The sequence below is a fragment of the Chanos chanos genome, chromosome 3 (genome assembly GCF_902362185.1).
Source record: "Chanos chanos chromosome 3, fChaCha1.1, whole genome shotgun sequence".
In the NCBI taxonomy this organism is placed as follows: Eukaryota; Metazoa; Chordata; class Actinopteri; order Gonorynchiformes; family Chanidae; genus Chanos; species Chanos chanos.
In genome coordinates, this window is record NC_044497.1 from 13,228,241 (window position 1) to 13,247,795 (window position 19,555).

Here is a 19,555-nt window from a genome sequence, read left to right on the forward strand (position 1 = left end):
TCTCATGCTCAGCAGGTCCATCAACAGGAGTGAACTGCTCCTCAGTATTGCTTTTCTCTTCCTCATCCACAAAAACAGAAACCTGCATCAGGACCAGCAGATACCAGCAAGGCAGACAACAAAAAGCAACACAACAGCAACAGTTTCTTGCTTCAAAGCATCCAAGCCTTTTAAAGCCTAAACTTATTGTCTCCTCAACACAGTTTGTCCTACAGTAAGACATTTACATTCCTATATGTATTCATCAACAGCTTTCCTTTTTTTGATGTACACTGTGCTCCATGTTGCAACTGCCAGCAACATCAGCTTCCAAAGAGAAGTGTAATCTGCAAACTTTTCCTGGGTAATTATTACCCGGTTAAAATAAAGTGTATTGGAAATTTGTCACACCTTTTTTTTTTTTAAACTGGGCCTTTTGGGTCACAATGATATCGGTTCACTGGAAATGACCTACATTAGCCATATAATGTCAGGCTTGAGCTCAAAGTGCATATGATGTGATCACACACTGAAGAGCATGTTTAAGGGCTAGGCCAAACTGGTCTGCCTGTTTTTGAAGAGCATCATTAAGCCATTTGTGTAGACTCACTATTTTGGTCTCAAGAGACACTTGAAGAAAAAACAATTGGCTTGATTATGACAGCTTTAACCCACCAAACAACCTTAAATGAAATTTAAAAAAAAATCACAAAAAAAGCATTAGGATTATAAGCAAACCAATGGGGCTACTGCAGCAAATTTATCATAGTTTGTCGTATGACTTGGACAGGATACACTAAACCTAGAATGATTTGGTCATGAAGTTATTAGCAATGTAGGCCGATATTTGATTACAATGACATGGATAATTCTACAACAATGTTTAATACTTAATTAACATTAGAAAATGATTATATAATCATAACCAAATAACAAAGTGTGATTCAGACTTCAGTTGCAAAATGCAGAAGGTAGCTAGTAATCTCTGAGCCAGTCCAAATGTTTTTTTTATATCAATTTATTTGTTGGGTGGTTGCTAATCAGCCATTGTCCAGCGGGTCCTGTGAACTACATAATAGGGTTGATTCAGAATTTCATGTGAAATATGGTCAAATTTAATATGAAGTCAAATTTATTGCAGTGCTGAACATTAAAAAAAGTCAAAGGATAATTTGTCTATACATGAACAGTGCATTTATAAGCAAATAAGTCGAGTGAAGATGTAACAAAATGCTCTCATTTCCAATTAACATCTGTGGTGAATGATTATGTTCGAGGTTTATCTGAAATCATTATTTCTGTCATGGAAAAGCGTAATGCAGCATCAACATTTATAGTGGCATTTATGCTGTTATTACAGCTACATTCAGAAGACAATAATAATCATTTTCACTACCAATCTGAACCATCAACAATTTAACCCAGCAACTGCCACATTAAATCCATGTGGGAAATGTGGCATTTTAATTAACATATATGTTAGAGATGATATTTTAACTTTTTGGATATGTTTTTAAGTTGTTCTTTAAAACTCATAAAGAATCCCTGTAATAATGTTGCTGTAATACATCAGAGTTTTAAACAAACAATAGTAAATATTTAACGTAATTTTATTGCAGTGGGTATATGCCAGATAAGCTACAATGGAAGTATGTCTGGTTATGACAGGTGCTATTAGACTGTAAAATATTCAGTAAGATTACAGTAAGGATTGATACGAAAAGTACATATGACTTTCAAAATATTTAATGATGTTTCATTACTATCAAAGACACAATGATTTGTAATTGATTTTAGATTAAATCTCTGTCCACAGCAATGAACTGGGAATGCTGAAATAGTCATTCTGATCACTGCCAGTTTTCAGCCTGTCACACCTCTTTTGGAAATAAATGTGAAATAAATAAGTCTCTCTCTTCATAATATTTAAAATAATTGTGCATTTCTTATGTCATAACATTTGGTTTTTCTTTTTGACATCAAAATGTGAGGTCATAACGTGTGACACACATTTGGTCTTTTTTTAATCTCCCCTCCAGTGTCCTGGGACATATAGTAACAACTATCATTTTGGCTTCAGCACCCTCATCAATCCATACACCATTTTAAAATGTGAAAGCACAATGCAGAAAGAACTCTGACAAAAGGAGAGATGAAGACTGATGAAAGTAGTTGGAGAATAATCCAAAGTCTGGTCAAACCCTACAGCTCTAAATTTGGTTTAGTACAGCTCTAAAATACATCCATGCTTTGACTTATTTTGTTTTTATCTGCATGAAACAAATTACAGTTTGGGTTTCATAGGACATCCTCCAAGTGATCCTCTGAGCTGAAATGAAAAATAGAATGGAGTACAACATTGCCCCACCTTATCATAAAAGCAAATATTTAATTGTGGATAACCTGGCATGGTGCTTCCAAAGAACTCTGAAAGTAGTCATAAGTTTGACCAAACAAGCAAACCGTGCCCTTTTACTTCCCTACTCAGTAGGGAAATAAAAGGTCAGTGTTTGTTTATAAAGTATACTGAAACAGAATGCTCTTCTTCATCACAGGATAATGATGATGAGGAAGACACATTGTCTGCTGCCACAGAGAGGGATTCAGAAAGGCCTATGGAGGTATACATATTAATATTATGTTTGGTAGCTACTGATAGTTCTCTCCCCATTTAATGTTTTTTTTTTTTTTTACATTTTTCATTATGTGGAGTTTTGAGTTTGAAATGTACATGGAAGTGATGAGAATAAATAATGAATGGAAAAACAATGAGTGGGCATTACCAAGAGGAGGGTCCATCAACCTCCGCAGCACAGATTACCACAGTGAGATGTTCAGTAAATGCCAGGTTAATTCTGAATATAGAACTGTAGAATTTAATGTCATCCTTTCACTAAACTCGCTTTCTGGAATACCCTTCTGTTTTTCAATGCTGAAAACAAACATCCTGACAAACATAAACATTTCAAATAAATTAAAATATGGCACTGTAGATGAATAAACAGGAACCAAGCAACCGACACGAATTATTCGCTCAAAACACCTCTACCCTTGTGTACTCTGGACTTTGCCACACATCTGCAACAGGGAAAAGACAGACACATATATACACATACACTAGCTACCAGTGCTTTGGCGGGCGCCCAACTGACAAAAACAGAAGTGGTGCCCAGCAAACAGGTAGAATCAGAGGGTGACACCCTATTTTCTTTTACTTATTTTACTATGCAACAGCACACATTAATAACAAAAAGGCAAATGTTTCCCTCCAAAATATCAAAAAAGGAATATAACACTCTTCTTTTGTACTTTTGATAAAAGCATTTTACTGCCCTTTGACTGTATATGGGGCCCTCATCATCAGCTTTAAAAGAGCATAATCTGGAAGCCTTTTCCAGATAATTATTAATCAATTGGTCTGGTAGAATAAAGCGTACTTGAAGTTTATCTCAGGTATTTGATATTTCTGTACACTCCCACATGTAAAGGCACACTTGCATACACAGAAACACACAGACTCCTGCACATAATCTAGTGAAAGTTGAATGAATTCTTGAATGCACTGATCAATGACAACAGCATATTGGACACTATTTTCTCCTGCTGAAAGCCACCAGTACACACTGTTTTTAGAATGAAAGTGAATTTCAAGAGGTTTAAAATTGGATCTTCTGCGTCAGAATGAAATTCATTCACTGGAAATTATTTTTTGGTTTGCATCATATCAGACCTGAGTTCAAAGTTCTTATAATGTGATCATACACTGACTAACTTGTTTAAGGGCTAGGCCAAGCTGGTCAGTTTGTTTTTGAAGTCCATCATTTACAAACTTGTGCAGATCCACTACTTTAGTTTCAAGAGAAACTTGAAGGAGATACAGTTGACTTGATGATGACAACTTAAACCCACCAAGCAGGCTTAAATCTAAAAAAATTAAATGTTTTGGGATTATAAGAAATGGGGCTACAGGAGCAAATTTATCACCAAGTTTGTTGTATGAGTTGGGCAGGAATGTACTGAACCTTGAAAGGTTTGACCATCAGGCTGTTAGCAATTTAGGGCTATATTTGTGTAGAATCACATCTACAGCACTGTTTAATAATTAATAATTGATTAGTTAATGAGTATATCTTACAGTTATATAACCATAGCCATACACAAAGGCTGACTCAGACCTTAGCAGATAAATGTAGCCAGTAATATCTGAGCCAGCACAAATGTTTTTATTTATGGTTGCTCTAAAACTCTATCACTATAAAACTCTAGTAAACATCCACAGTTGAGAAAGAAGAAAAGGCAATTGTAATTGTTGGTGCAATTTACATGTAGGTAGGCTGTATTTTCAAACATTTCTATCAATATAACGACTTTTAATGTATTTCTTTGTTGTTGGTGGTGTTTTTTTTTCAGTTGAATAATTTAGTAATTTTTTTATAGACGTGCAGGATAGTGGCCCCCCAGGATTGGAGTTGAGAACCGCTGGTTTAAACCCTATTCCCTGTCTTGTTCTTTGCTTAGTCTTTGATATTCTCAAGGTTTTTGGACTCTAGCCAAGACCTTAGCTTTGTTCTCTATTGTTTGTATTTTTGGATACTTTGTTATCTTGTATTTTGCCTTTCCACTGGATTACTTCTTTGGCATGCCTTTTTTTTTGGATTTATCTTGGAGTGCTTTCACCTGGACTATTGGATCTGATCTGTCAAAGGTATTGTTTTCTTGTCTTCAGTTTTTTGGAACCACCTGCTTTCCTTCTGTTTCGATTATTGTGACCCTTTCTTGAAATCAAGATCTTCTGAGACTGTTGAATTTGCATGACTTTTTAATCTGGAGTAAACTTCTCAATAACTGAATCGGGGCCACTGCTGGCCATTTGGGTGCCCTAAGCCTAATTGCTTTCCACACAGAAATACTTTATGTGGAAGTGCAATCCTCTTCAATAAAATAAACTGAAGAATTACATTTTCATTATCAATGCTACCATTACTGTTAACATAAATAAATAAATATAGATTAATACAAATAAGGAAAACTGAATTGTACAATTACTCACACATCACAAGTTCGTGGGCTTGAGAAATGAGTCTCTCAGTTTTCTGTTGGCTGTCAGGTCTGGAATGAAAATCCCCTCACATAGCTAATGTGTCAGGATAATTACAAAACACAAATAAACACGGATATAGTGGAAATATTTCTGTGGTTATTACTCCACCAAAATAATCAGAGACAGATTTACATTGTGTGTCTGTTGCTAGGTTTGGAATGAAAATCACACGCCATAGCAAACGTGCGTCAGAGACAAATCATAAAACGCAAAACTAAATAAATAATACAAATATTTCTCTTATTTCTACTTGATTAAATTTCATAAAATATATTTACGTTGTGTGTTAAAGAATAGAGCACAAAAGTGGACTTAATCGCTGTTATGTCTAGATTTGTCAATACGAGCCGGGTACGTTTAGCTCAGAGACTTTCCGTGTGCGCTGGCTGTTTTGGCAGACTTTAGAATTTAGTCAGCTTGTTAATTTTGAGACTTAAGTTCGATTTCTGACCCTGACATGTATATAAAGCTAGATACCATGCAAATGAGCAACATACCAATATTGGAAACCTTACTTCATCGTTCGTATCACTGTTAGTCAGGGTTCTGTTTTTGAAATAGGGTCATTCCATATCAACTCACCTAGGCCCTTCAGCTCATGTCATGGATTTTCTTGAAAAAAATTCATGTGAAAACCTCTATTAAATTAATGGGACCTTGCAAAATCCTGTAGCTCTACTCCAAATACTCTTTTAATTATGAATTTTTGAAGTTTGGCTCTCGAATCATTTTTGTGATTCTTTGTGAACCTCACCAATTGCTTATTTTCACTGTATTTGGTTGAAATTTGTATGGAACATCCAAGAAACCCTGAGGCTAATTTGCAACATGTATTCATGTAAATTGTTGTTGCTGAATGTCAGTAATCAAATCAATAAAAATAAATTACCCAAATGAAGAATCTTTAATTTTCAAAAATTAATATCTCCACCAGTTTTCACTTTCTTGCAATCAAATTTTGATTTTATGTACTATTAATATAGTTCTATCACATATAGGAGTTATTTGGTCCTGTATAAAGTGACACAGATCTTGCTAAATATAGCTCCAGAGCTGAAAACCCAACTTTTTAACATAATTTGACTGTATCTTTTCCCAAGAAGGATTATTTTAATTTTCTTGAAACTTTACGGGAAAGTTTTAATATTCATTGCATATATATTAAAAATGTAAAGATGTTACATTACTCCCTCATCATTTAATAATTTTATGAAAATAGCTAATTTTTCATACCTCTCACTGTCTGTAATATTACATTCAGTGGTTTAATTTCATAGGTAGATATTTGTACTACGTTGACTTCAAGGTTTTCTTTTGGAAAGGGCCCGAGGGATTGCAAAGGTTTGATCATACATTCTGGTTTGATCCTAATGAGGGCAACATTAAAACAAATGATTTGGGTGAAATGCCTTTCAGTTCCCTGAAAAACACAGATGAAAAGTTAAAAGGAATGAAGACACAAACCAGGCATTTCTCTTCCCAATTTTCCTCTTTTATTACTGTCACACCCTGGTCCCTCTGTCTCCTCTCTGTTGCCTTTTTTGTTGGGTCATCTCGTTGACTCCCCCTAGTGTCAAGTCAGTGTTCTGTTTCCCCGTTTCTCTTGTTTCCCATCCTCTTTTGGTCAGTTTTTGGTTTAGCCCTGTTTAGCCTTTTAGTTCATTGTGAACACCTGTGTTCAGTTAGTTTGCCTTGTTCTGTTTGGTTTAAATACCCCTTAGTTTCCCCTGTTGTTTTGTTCTGGCATTGTTTGGAGTTTTGTCCACGCCACATTTATTTCTTTGTCTGCCCTGTTCCTGTTCCTGTTCCTGAATTCTGAAGTCTTTGAAACTCTTATGTTTATTTTAAATAAAGAAAACACTGATCTGCATGTGCGTTCAACCTCTTTCAACAAACGTGACAGAATGGCAGAACCAAAAATGGATGCAGCAGATCAGCAAACTAAGCTATATGAGGGGTCAAGTGCAGGGGTTTCTGGAGGTGTGCCCTGTATTGTTCATACATGGGGATCCACGGGGACCGGGAGTAAGCAGACTTCATTATCAGTTTCATGAGGCGGAGGGCGGTGGAACGCTTGATGGTTTCCAAACCATGTTTCATGGAATGTTTCAGGCAAGCCACCTTTGAGCAGTTTCTCACCCAGTTCCTTCTCTCCTTTGACTCCCAGTGCATGGCTTTGGGGGAGAGGTTGAGAATAACTGGGGCTTCTCTGCCACCAGGATGGCTCAGTGGAGGAGTCGGATAACCGGGGTTTGACTCTAGCTTGCCCTCTGCACATTGAACAAAAGATGCCTCCTTGCCTGTCATCCCTCACTCAAGTCCTGTAGCTCAAGAGCTTGGTCCCACTCCTGTTTTTGGTCCCTTGAATCCCCAAGAGCCACTTTCTGAAAGATCTAATAAAGAGAAGCATGGCTCAAGATGTCAGGCCTCTCCGCTGCCGAGCGCCACGGAGGTCCCGTTTGGAGGAGACAGGTTCATCACGTTTATTTCTTTGTCTGCCATGTTCCTGTTCCTGTACCTGAATTCTGTCTTTGAAACTCTTTTATGGTTACTTTTACATTGTCTGTTCCACCACGCTCTTTAAACCAAATGAACATTACTATGTCGGAAAATATGAGACAGGCAATGAAAATGAGAAACTATTGTAACAAAATGTAGTCCAAATTTGTATATATATGTATATGTAATACCACCGAAGTAGTTCAATCCAGGTACTTCTGAAGAAAAATGGTTAATAAGATTTTTTCTCTGTTCATGCCTGATAGCTTGAAAATAGCTCTGGAATACATCACATTAATCAGCTATATTTCACTTAAAACCATTGTCTCAAACATAAAAATTGTACTGAATTGCTTGGCTGTTTTGAAAGTGATGGGAAAACATTATCTGCATTTTGACACTGTTAATGATGAGAGGGCGGTTTGACATGGTCATAACATGGCAATGAACGTCATACGTTTGAGAATAGTTACCCTGTTTAAAACCAAACAAATAAGTAAATCAAAATTAGGAATATTCATGTAAATAGGAAAACTCAGTGGAGCATGCCTTTTTTCGCATTTTCCCTTCACAATATTCATCGCTAGCTCCCTCATATTCCCTATTGATTGCACAACTCCAACACTAGTACATGTCTCTTCCACTACATGTGGAGTCATGGACTGCTTCTTTTCTCTTGAAGGTAGAGGGATTTTCAGGAAGACATTAGTCACATGGAAGGTCATGCTATGCTCCCCAGATCCATCCACCACTAATCTGGTGAACAAGAGGGAGTCGCTCCCCACCAGCAAACCCCACGAATAGTACTTGTCTGGGTGCTTGACCAAGCTGGACGCAGCAATACTGGGATACACACCTAGGTCTCTGCAGTGGTGGGCTAGCATCTTTTCCACATGAATGAATCTGAAAGTTAGTCCAGTTACTTACATGTAGAATCTTTAAGATACATAGGACAGAGTTCATTGAGACATTACCACGTTATAAAAATTTCTTTGTATTATACAAATAGATGGTTTCCTCTCTCTCCTTCAGTAAAGACTACCCTTCTGATTACAATAGGTGGAAAGAGAAAAAGAGAGTGGACATCACTTGATGCTAAAAAGTGCAACCCTTATGAACATGGCAAGAATATCTCAAACTTCTCAATAAAGAAAAGTCATATAAAAGCAAAGCTTAGATGTATGTAGTTGGCTGAAAGCGTTCAAAGTCACTCACAGGGAAATTTCTGCAAGGATTTCTTCAATGTATATTTAATAGGGGGATCATGTCATGGACAGTCAGGATGTGAGGTGCTTGTCCCACAATCAGGATGTAAAGTATTTGTCCTGGACTGGTAGCCTTTCAGGCTTGGCCTTGAAATTGTAAAAGGAAGCTGACCATTTTGAGTGACCTGAGACCTTGGACAATTCCCTTTTTGGACAGTGTAGGTTTTGCTGCAAACTCCAAAAAATGTCAGAAATACAGGGATGAACATGATGCCATGAACTGCTCCAAACAGGATGACCAAGAACATGATCTTAAAGAAGGTTCTGAAGATGTAGCTCTGAGCAGCAGATAAAACCACAACCCCTGCAATTGTGGATATGGCTCCTTGTATTATTGGATAGCCAAGATCATAGAGTGCATCTATTGCTTTCTTGTTAGCTGAGGGTTCTTTACTTGAAACAAATGCATAAGAGATGTGTGCAGAGAAGTCCACAGAGAAGCCAATACAGATGACCAGATTAATCATAGATATGGAGTCTAAATTCACATCCCACAATGCCATAAAACCAGACACTCCAACAATGACAGAAGTGATAGCAAAAGTCACCCACAAAGAGCAGAGAGGGTTTGAAATCAAGAGTAGGGAGATGATCAGCATAGCAAGAGTGGCAACTACAATATTTTGTATTGTGTTGCTGACAATTACAGCGTACTGGTCGTGGTAGATGAATGCAGGGTGGTAAACTAACAAATCAATGGGATTCTGTGACTTTCCACAGTTTTGAGCTGAATCTCTAAATGCATTCAGCATGCCCTCGTCATCAACTGCTGTGCTGATATTCACCGTCTGTATGAAAAATCAAGATGCATAAATTTTATTATCAGTAAAGTTAACATCTTGACTAAAACCTGATGTTTTGAGAAATGATGATAAATTTTCTTTGAAAACATTTTCATCATTCAAACTCATATTAAGACTTTTTCCATAATCCAGGTAAGAATCAAGCCAAGAGATAAACATATTTTCTGAAACCATGGATAGATTGTGAAACTCTTGAATACAGGTATCAAGACTTGATTGAGCACTTTCATTCCAGTACTGAAATGTTTGGTCTTTGATAACCAACATGACATTAGGGCCATACTCTGAAAAGTATTTATCTTCATTATCATAATAGCTAGCAACATATGAACCATCAGGAGCCAAGTTCTTTAGATCAGTACCTTCCTGCATTTGGAAGCAACCATAAATACTGGCAGCTAAATATCCAAGGTAGAGCAAAATTACAAACACCTTGGTCCAACTATTTGTCAGAAAAGGCCCATAATACTTTTTGAAGAAGCGGTTAAAAGGCATCTCCTCCTCAGTTCCAGTGTTTCGGTCAAAAGCCCCACCAACACAACAAACATTGGTTTTAGAGTCATCTGTGCTCTGTGAATGTTTTTCTTTTGGTTTATCAACCTTCATACAGGTCAGCCAATGCCTGTTGCTCTCCTCTCGCCTGCCGTTTAATGCCAGGAAGGCACCAAAGAATGTGATGTTGTAGATGTAGCAGAAGAGAATAGCTGTACCAGTGTACAGACAAAATGACTGCACAGAACGGAAAGGAGTCATGAGACCAATGTAAAAAGCCAGTACATCAGTCAGAGTGGTGATGGTGATCGAAACACCAGCTTCTTTGTATGTCTGTGCCAGACGTTCCTCAACTTTATCACGAACCTTAGTCTTCTGCCAGCAGGAGATCATGACAAACATATCATCTACACCAGTTCCTGGAAAAACATATGAAAATTTTGGTGTATGCAATAACATTTACTAATGATCAAACATTTAATTATAACTTATTATCATAATTATCATGATTGTTATTATTAAAGTGAGACTTGCTGTTAAAGAAACTATTTGGGGTGTAAATTGTTTTGGCATATTTTTTGAATGTGAGTTCATAAAATAAAATTCCACACATATGACAGAATAATTTTTTCCCTCCTTTTGAACAGGAGGTATACACTCAGCAGCCTGTAAATTAGCATTAAAATGTTAATGACCATGAAATTGTATCTGTCTTACAGACATTGTTGTACATAGCTACAGCTTGCTATATAGAGCAGGCAGACATTGAGGCATTCAGTTACTGTTTGATTGAATGTCAAGCACTGGCAAATCAAGTGACCAAGATCAAAGACAGATAGAGCATACCTGATTAGCTGGCTCTCTTTACCTCTATTTTTCATGTTTTAAGACCATGTGTGCTCATGTAAAGATGCAATTAACTTTGCAAGCTTTTGTAGATATATGAATAATCATCAGTCATAGGGCTTACCCAAAATCAGAAATGGAGCTGTTGCCACAGTCATTGCAAAGGGCATTCCCTAGAACAATATCAACCCAAAACTTGAGAGCACTGCAAGGCCAGCAGAGAGGACCCCAAAAGTGGCAGCCCACACCTTATTTCTGACACAGTCTAACCTGGGAGAGTGCAAACAAAATCAGCACCATATATTTTAAAAGAGAGAACAGTATTAGATGCTGTATTAGATTTGGAAAAATATGTTTATGGAGCAGAACAATAATAACATGAAAGGGAATCTCAGTTTTAGTTAAAAAAACCAAAAAGGTAATACCTAGAGTCCTTGTTTATGTCCACAAAGAGAGTAAGTAAATTTAATATATAAAGCGATTTATCTAAAAAAAAAAATCATCATGTAATTTGTATATATGTACATGGTGTGCTCTGCTACATACAGTGAAATTTTGATTTGAGTAAGACATTGGTTTGTTGCTAGTGGAGTAAACCCTTTCATGTCATTTTATCAAGAAAATTTTTTTTTCTAATCGGACAAGTAGTACAACAAGGAAAATGTTCTTCAAAACTGATATAACATTATTATATTTCATTTGTTATTGATATATATGGATACATGAATGTTTTGATAACTTACCTTAACAAGAAAGGATGGAGATGGTGATTGCAAGGAAATATGTGACTGAGAAAAGTGGGATCACAGTTTTTGAGTTACGCTTTAATTCCTCTTCCCTTGAATGTGAAGTGAAAAAAGACACAGAAACCTGAAAGAAAAACATAAACCATAAATGATATCCCTAACAATGTGAATTTCACATTTACATACATTAGTTTTATTTGATTTCTTGAATACAATAGTAAACACATCATCTGTGACAGACGGGTACTGACACCTCTTTTCTTTTACAAAATGAACAATGTTAAAAGTGAAAACCAATATCAGAAAACTAGAAAAGTTAGCCAAAACAGAATCACACTAATGACCTCTGTCTATTAACAATTTTGCCGTAATATTAAGCTTAACGCATCTTAATCACAGTTTAAATGTAGGCTTCAAAGATTAAACATCTTTAAAATTACAGTTATCTGTTGTTATTGTCATATTCTGTTTCAAATGACCTGTACAAATTACTGTGCATTATTTCAAGAATTCTCTCTTGCATTAACAATCACCTACCATTTTATATCCGGCATTGTTGGAGAAATTCTGTATGAATGCATTAAGCCATATATTATTTTCAGTTTGATTGTCTGGGTTTAAATGATAAACAAGTCTGACTGCCCTTGCACTTTCAATTTCTGACCCGCCAGCTTTCAACTCAACACCTCCAACCACAGACCCTAAAAAGCTTCCGTTGAAATCTGGGTATGTTAGTGTGATTTCTTCAATTTTGCTTGCATTACCGTCTATAATATCTAATATCGTATTTGACATACACTGTCCTTTTAACTGAGCGCAAAGGCTTTTAAAATCCTTGCCTCTTGCTACAATGCCTTTCACTCTTTTATCCAAACTTATTATTTCCTCAAATGCGTTTGTGGTCAATATATCATGCTCTTGTAAGCTTACTCCTATCACAGAAGCATATGTGCCTTCTGCTGAGAGTCTAAATTGATAAAAATCATCCTCAGGAAAGTTTTGCTGGACAAACAATCTCTCTTGCTTAGCAGGTCCATTGACAGGAGTGAACTGGTCCTCAACATTGCTTGCTTCTCTCTCATCCAGAAAATAGAAACCTGCACCAAGACCAGCGGATACCAACAAGGGAAACAACAAAAAACCCCAACAATTTCTTGCTACAAAGTGTCCAAGCTTTCTAAAGCCTAACGATAATGGCTTCTCTATACAGTTTGTCCTACAGCAAGACATTTTCATTCCTATACTTCTTTAACGAAAACTACCCCTAATTTGATGTACACTGCTTGTGTTCCATGTTGTAACTGCCAGCGACATCAGCTTTCAGAGAGTAGTGTAAGCTGGAAACCTTTCTTGGGTAATTATTAACCGAATTCTCCGGTAAAATAAACTGCATTGGAAATTTTTCAAACCAGCTCAGTATCTCTGGACACTCCCATACATACAGGCACATCCGCACACACACATGCATGCAGACACATGCACATAATCTAGTCAAAGCTGAATGAGTTTTTGAATCCATTGATAAATGACAACATCTTATTTTAAAGTGCATTGTCCTGCTAAAAGTCATTGGAAAGCTGTAATTTTTAATGTAAAAGTACATTTTAAAAAGTTTTAAAATAGATCTTCTGGGTCAGAATGACATCTGTTCACTGGAAATTATTTGCATTTGGTTTACGTCATATCAGACCTGAGTTCAAAGGTCAGGTAATGTGATCATACGCTGAAGAGCTTGTTTAAAGGCTATGCCAAGCTGGTCAGCTGGTTTCTGAAGCACATCATATAAACTTGTGCAGATTCATCAGACAGCTTATGATGATGACAGCTTAAACCCACCAAACAGGCTTAAATGAAAATAAAAGTACTAGGACTTTAAGCAAGCCAATGTGGAGGCAGAATGAAATTTATCATAAAGCTTGTTATATGAGTTGGAAAAGATAATAATCCCACAGCATTGTTTTATACTTGATACTCAATTAGTCAATTAACATACCTTACTGTTACACAATCATGGCCATAGAATAAAAGCTGATTCAGACTTTAGGAGTGAATTGGGGTCAGTTATCACTGAACCTGCACAAATGTTGTTATTTATGGTTGCTGGGTGGTTCCTACAATAATCAACCACTGCCTATCAGTTCCTGTGACCTACATACAAAGGCTATTCAGAATTTCATGTGAAACGTGGTTAGAATTTAATATTGGCGTCAATGCACATTGCTTAATTGGACTGGACATTGCAGGTACAATTATAATGAAATAAGAAAAGAGGTAACAAAGTACTTCCATGTCTAATAAACATCTGTGGCGATTGATTATGTTCTTGGCTTCTCTTCAAATCATGACTTCTGTCACGTAAAAGCGCAATGCAACATTAGCATTCTCAGCAGGGTTTACTTTGTTTTAACATTTAAAAAGACAAGAGACATTATGCGTGTTGCGCATGTGCTACGCACCAGTCGCTCAGTTGTTCAGTTGGAAAGCACAGAAACTCTCGAAGTGTCCTGCAAATAGAATGAGGATGTAACACATTTTATTATATTTGTTTTACTGTGGACTAACGCAAATTAACAGTAAAAAAGGTGTATGTTTTCAGCCCAATATGTCAGCAAAGGATTGTTACCCTCCTATTCCAGATTTTCGATAAGAGCATCTGATAGACCTATGACTTTATATGCCTGTAGCCATTTTTCAAAATGCAAATTTAACATTCATGGAATCCCAAATCGGTTGGCACTAAACAGATGGGCAGCTCAGTAACGAAGAGCCAGAGCCTCAAAAGAAGCAAATGTGGCAAGAGCCGAGAGGAATTGGGGAGGAGGGATTTATATTTATGTTTAAAATTTGCGGTGTTTACAACGTCGCCCAGGGAAAATTTACCCCCAGGAAATTACTAAAAGGTTTAACTGCCTTAAACCCAAGAAGGTCACACGGGTTCAAACACACTTAAGACCACCCTAGTGGAAATTCCAGTAGAAAAACCAGTAGCCAGTCTATTGGGATGAACTGGTCTCTATTGGTCTCTACTGGTTTCAACTGGTTCCAACGGGGTTTTCAGATTCTATTGGTTTGCCCAGTTAGGAATACCAGTTGATACCATTTGAAACCCGTTCAGACCAATAGAGCCATGGGCAGTGGCTGCTCCACCAGTTCAACCCAGTTGAAACCAATAGGATGTAACTGGTGTTGTCTGCTATTCATTTCAACAGGAAACAATTGGTCTCAACTGCAGACCCAAAACCTGCACTTGGTGAGAAAGTGCTGTAAACTGAGAATGCACTCCAAATATATGATATATAACGGAATGGATAGCTTGATTTATCAATTAGCAGTACACAATTGCATCAAGGAGAATGTTTTTCATGGAAATAGGCCTACATTTTATATGGAACTGTCAAGTCATTTGTTTAATGTTTTAACCGTTAACAGTACACAATTGCATCAAGGAGAATGTTTTTCATGGAAATAGGCCTACATTTCATATGGAAATGTCAAGTCGTTTGTTTAATGTTCTAACCGTTAACAGTACACAATTGCATCAAGAGTATGTTTTTCATGGCAATAGGCCTACATTTCATATGGAAATGTCAAGTCATGTATTTAATGTTCTAGCCGTTAACAGTACACAATTGCCTTAAGGAGAATACGTTTTTCAGGGAAATAGGCCCATATTTCATATGGAAATGTCAGGTCATGTATTTAATGTTTTAACCATTCGTGTTTCTTTCGTATTCAATTTAAAACGCTCATTTTTACAGCTGCATATTGCTTAAAGACAGTTTTCTGCTTTCCTATAGGTCAGTCTTATCCAGCTATGGACTGATCAAAGAAGTGCACACACTGTTTATTTGGACATGATCAATTTTTATTCAAACAATTGTATTGCTCAAACAATCAGTCTTTTTCATGATGATTAGGAAATGTACAGGCATACATTCTGTCACTGAACTCAAGTAGTAAACACTTGCCAACAATGTCACTAGGCAGCACAACACAATTATGTTCTGATCGACTGATGCACATTATGTGGGGGGTGCCTGCAAAGGCTTTGTTTCGATGTACACTGAAAAGTATAACAAGGAGCATAACCTCTGAATGATGTGTAGATGTGTAAATCTTAAGTATTTCACCAAACCGTCCACCAGACAACTGTACAACTGTGTTGTTTGTTTTGATGCACCTTTTGTAGCCGACGCTGTCAAGCCTTTGACCATTGTAGATCAGTCTGTTATGCACTACCACAGCTGTTACTGCCCTACCACTCTTTTGAAAGAGCTCCCTCTCTTCACTGCTGAGTGTATATGGATGGCCCTCTCCTAAAACTGTAGTGCCATGGCGCTCCTCAGCCACTTGTAATCGGGGGTAAGCAGTTAGGTTGACGCAGAATTCCAATATGTCATGGTGGACTGTGAAAATTTCTGAAAATAAGGTTATTGTGTTGCGTAGCACAAATTTGTCCACAATTTGAGTTGCTACACCTCTTGTTCCTTTAACAAGTTTCAAAATCTCTCCATTTGCTGACTCAAAGACAAAAGCAGAATGTGCCCAAAGAGGCCCCCATAGCTTAACACTTTTTGCGAGGTGAAGGAGTGAGTGCACATTTGATGTCATTTGTTCCTCATTATAAAGCTCCTGAACTCCAAACACAAACTCAAGTAAGAAGACATCAGCTTCATTTATATCCTTTGGGAAGATGCTGGACTTTAGCAAGAGATAAATGGCTTGGACTAATTTGGCAAAATGCTTTACGTACTTTGAAGGCAGAATTCCATTCAAACAAGGCAAACAGTAAAAGAGCAACCAAGTACGCCACTCAGAGGCTTTCCAGAATTCACGCTCCTTTACTGATCTGGGTAACCGTGAAATATTTCTCGGCGGGTGAATAGAAAGCAGTCTCGAGTCTATCAATTGTGAGTGACTTGGAGCACCAATGTAAAAATCTCTTCCCACTGAACTAAACCAGAGCTCAGCTATTTGCTTAGTTACACCAAGAAGAGTGCAGTGCATGTAGTCTGGTGTGAAACCCCAGACTATGTTGAAATGTGGTACATTTATAAGTGGTGATGGACCTTTGACACCCTTATAACTGACCCTGCATTGGAGAGCCTTCTCTATGTGCCTCAACTGTAAAGCTGTGTTTGTACCGGACGCAATGTGAAATACGCGGCTTTTGATCGCTTGCCTTCTCGCTACGTCACAGTGAGCGTTTGAATGCACCAATCAGATTACACATGAGGTGCTTGCCCGCGAAAATTTTGTCTGGCGAAAGCCAATCATCTTCGAGTATGGCTAGAAACCACGCCCCATTCCCAGAAATCTCTTCAGGTAGGGTGGAGTTCAAGCTGATCGTGCAATCTGGTGAATTCAAAAATCCGTGTCTTTTCTTTTTGGGCAAGCGATCGAACTCGTTCGAGGACAGTGAAAACACAGCTAGACCTCTCTATGGAGTCAAGGAGGAAACAGTACAAGAGATATTTAGAACCACAGAAATGTGCTTCAGTACCCCGAAGTTCAAAGTGGCGACGAAAGCAACACCCGACAAAGGTAAGAACAAGTGCATTTATGTTAAGTTGCGCAGTGTCATGGCAACCGTTCGTCATCGCTTCCTTACATGTTCTCTGTCCACCACAATGCGAACCTGGCTTTTTCGAATTTATGCACCTCAGCCTTTTTCGAAAAGTAACGTTATCTGCAATTCATGCCGTTTTGGTGTGGAAGACTAAACGGAGAGATAATTATGTCTTTTGATGTACCCGGCTAGTGTAGCAGCATGTCGGCTAGTGTAGCAGCATGTCAAGTTCTGTTCTCGCTCTATTACAACGCGAAAAGCATCGTTTTCTGGAATTCATGCTGTTTTAGTGTAGAAGACTAAACGGAGAGATAATTATGTCTTTTGATGTACCCGGCTAGTGGTACAGCAGCATGTCAAGTTCTGTTCTTGCTCTATTACAACGCGAAAAGCATCGTTTTCTGGAATTCATGCTGTTTTAGTGTAGAAGACTAAACGGAGAGATAATTATGTCTTTTGATGTACCCGGCTAGTGGTACAGCAACATGTCAAGTTCTGTTCTTGCTCTATTACAACGCGAAAAGCATCGTTTTCTGGAATTCATGCTGTTTTAGTGTAGAAGACTAAACGGAGAGATAATTATGTCTTCTATGGTATACCACTATATATATATAGCTGCATGTTAAGTACTTCTGTTGCTGTTCTTTGTTAAACGGTAATATTCTTTCCTTCTCCTGCACAGGGTCATGATGAAGACTTGTGTATCTCTCCTCCACATGGTCATATAGTAAATAAAGTATAAATAGTTTATAGTATAAATACAGTCTACTATAACTATATAGTAAACATCTCGAGAGACGCATTAAAATCTTTCCTTCACAATTAGGATTCTGGTGGCGCTGATGAAGGGGGCATGATCTCCCAGCAAGTGTATGAGGAATTGCTCCAAGAGTACCAGCAACTGAAGAGGAAAAAACAGCGACTGGCAGTGGAGCTCAGTGTTCTTCAACATAAGTAAGTACTTTGCACATAAAGAGTCAATACTGGGACAGTTGTTGCCTTTGATAGATTTTGGTTGTGGCTCCCAGTGGTAAATGTACAAAATATTGTGTTCTCCTCATCTGTAGGATTGTGGTTGTGCAGTTATGGCAGTGGTCTTTACCATTATAGCACAGAGTTAAAATTCTTTTGTCTTTTCTCCATTTTTATGCAACCTTAGATATGCAGAGTTGGAGAAGGCAAAAGAGGAGACACAGCGTGAACTTGACGAACACAAAGAAGAATGTGTCAACTTACGGTCCATCCAGGACAAGATAAGATCACTGCTCCAAGGGGAAGCGTTGGAGGGTGAGCTAACATTTAAATGATGCAATTATAACTGATATGAAACTACCATATTATTTTCATTCCTACTACCATCTTTGTGGTAGTAGGAATGAAAATTGCAACAAAGCATTGTTGCAATTTCACTTTGTTAAAGTGTACTAAGTAAAATTGAAAGGTTTAATTTTTTTCAGTATCCTTTGGTGCACCGGTGCTGCCCAGCCCCTCACGGACAAGTGAAGAGACAATACTGCAATGTCCGGAAGGAAAGGTACATTTCATTACTCTGCTGTAATTAGCGGTACTTTCCCCGGTGTCATTGTGTGACCATAATACTTTCAGAGTAATTGTGACGATTGAACCAAGTAGTATTGCAAATAGGATAAATGCAATTTCCCTAACAAATTTTCTTTATTGTCTTAGACACACATTGGGGGTGGTGCCTACATTCCAGTAGGGACCTGGAGCTGGATTAGGGGAGCTAAAAATGACTCCCGGTTCTGCAAGGACCTAGCTGTAGCCATCTGGGGGTCAGAGGTCCTGCTGAACCGTTCCACTGAGGGCAAGGTCTGCAACCGGCTCAAAGCCCAAGGAGCCGTTGCAAAACCTCCCCTCACGCCAGAAAAATACCAGGCAGTGAAAGGTTGGTATTTTATTTTTGTGGAAGATGCAAGACTTAGGGTTTATCCCTGTGGAAATTACATATATTGTCTCAACTCTGTTTTGTTTTTCTACATGACAGACTCTTTCAAGACATGGCTGCTGGAGAAAGGCGTGTCCGAATCTGAGGTGGCTATGCGCAGCCGTAAAATTGGGCAGTATATCTCAGAAAAAATCATGGACATCAAGAAAGCACAGAAAAATTTTAGCAGTGTGAACCCCACAAAGTGACACTGTCAACACTTGCCACTTGCCACAATCACTTATACATATTTTTATATTCCTATATTTTTCTGTATTTAAATTTTGTATTTATATTTCAATTCCTTGTG

General features: G+C 37.7%; 1 pseudogene; it reads right to left on the reverse strand.

Moving 5' to 3' along the window:
* Nucleotides 1-7,383: 7,383 nt before the first annotated feature.
* Nucleotides 7,384-13,025, reverse strand: LOC115806727 (patched domain-containing protein 3-like; annotated as a pseudogene).
* Nucleotides 13,026-19,555: the final 6,530 nt, after the last annotated feature.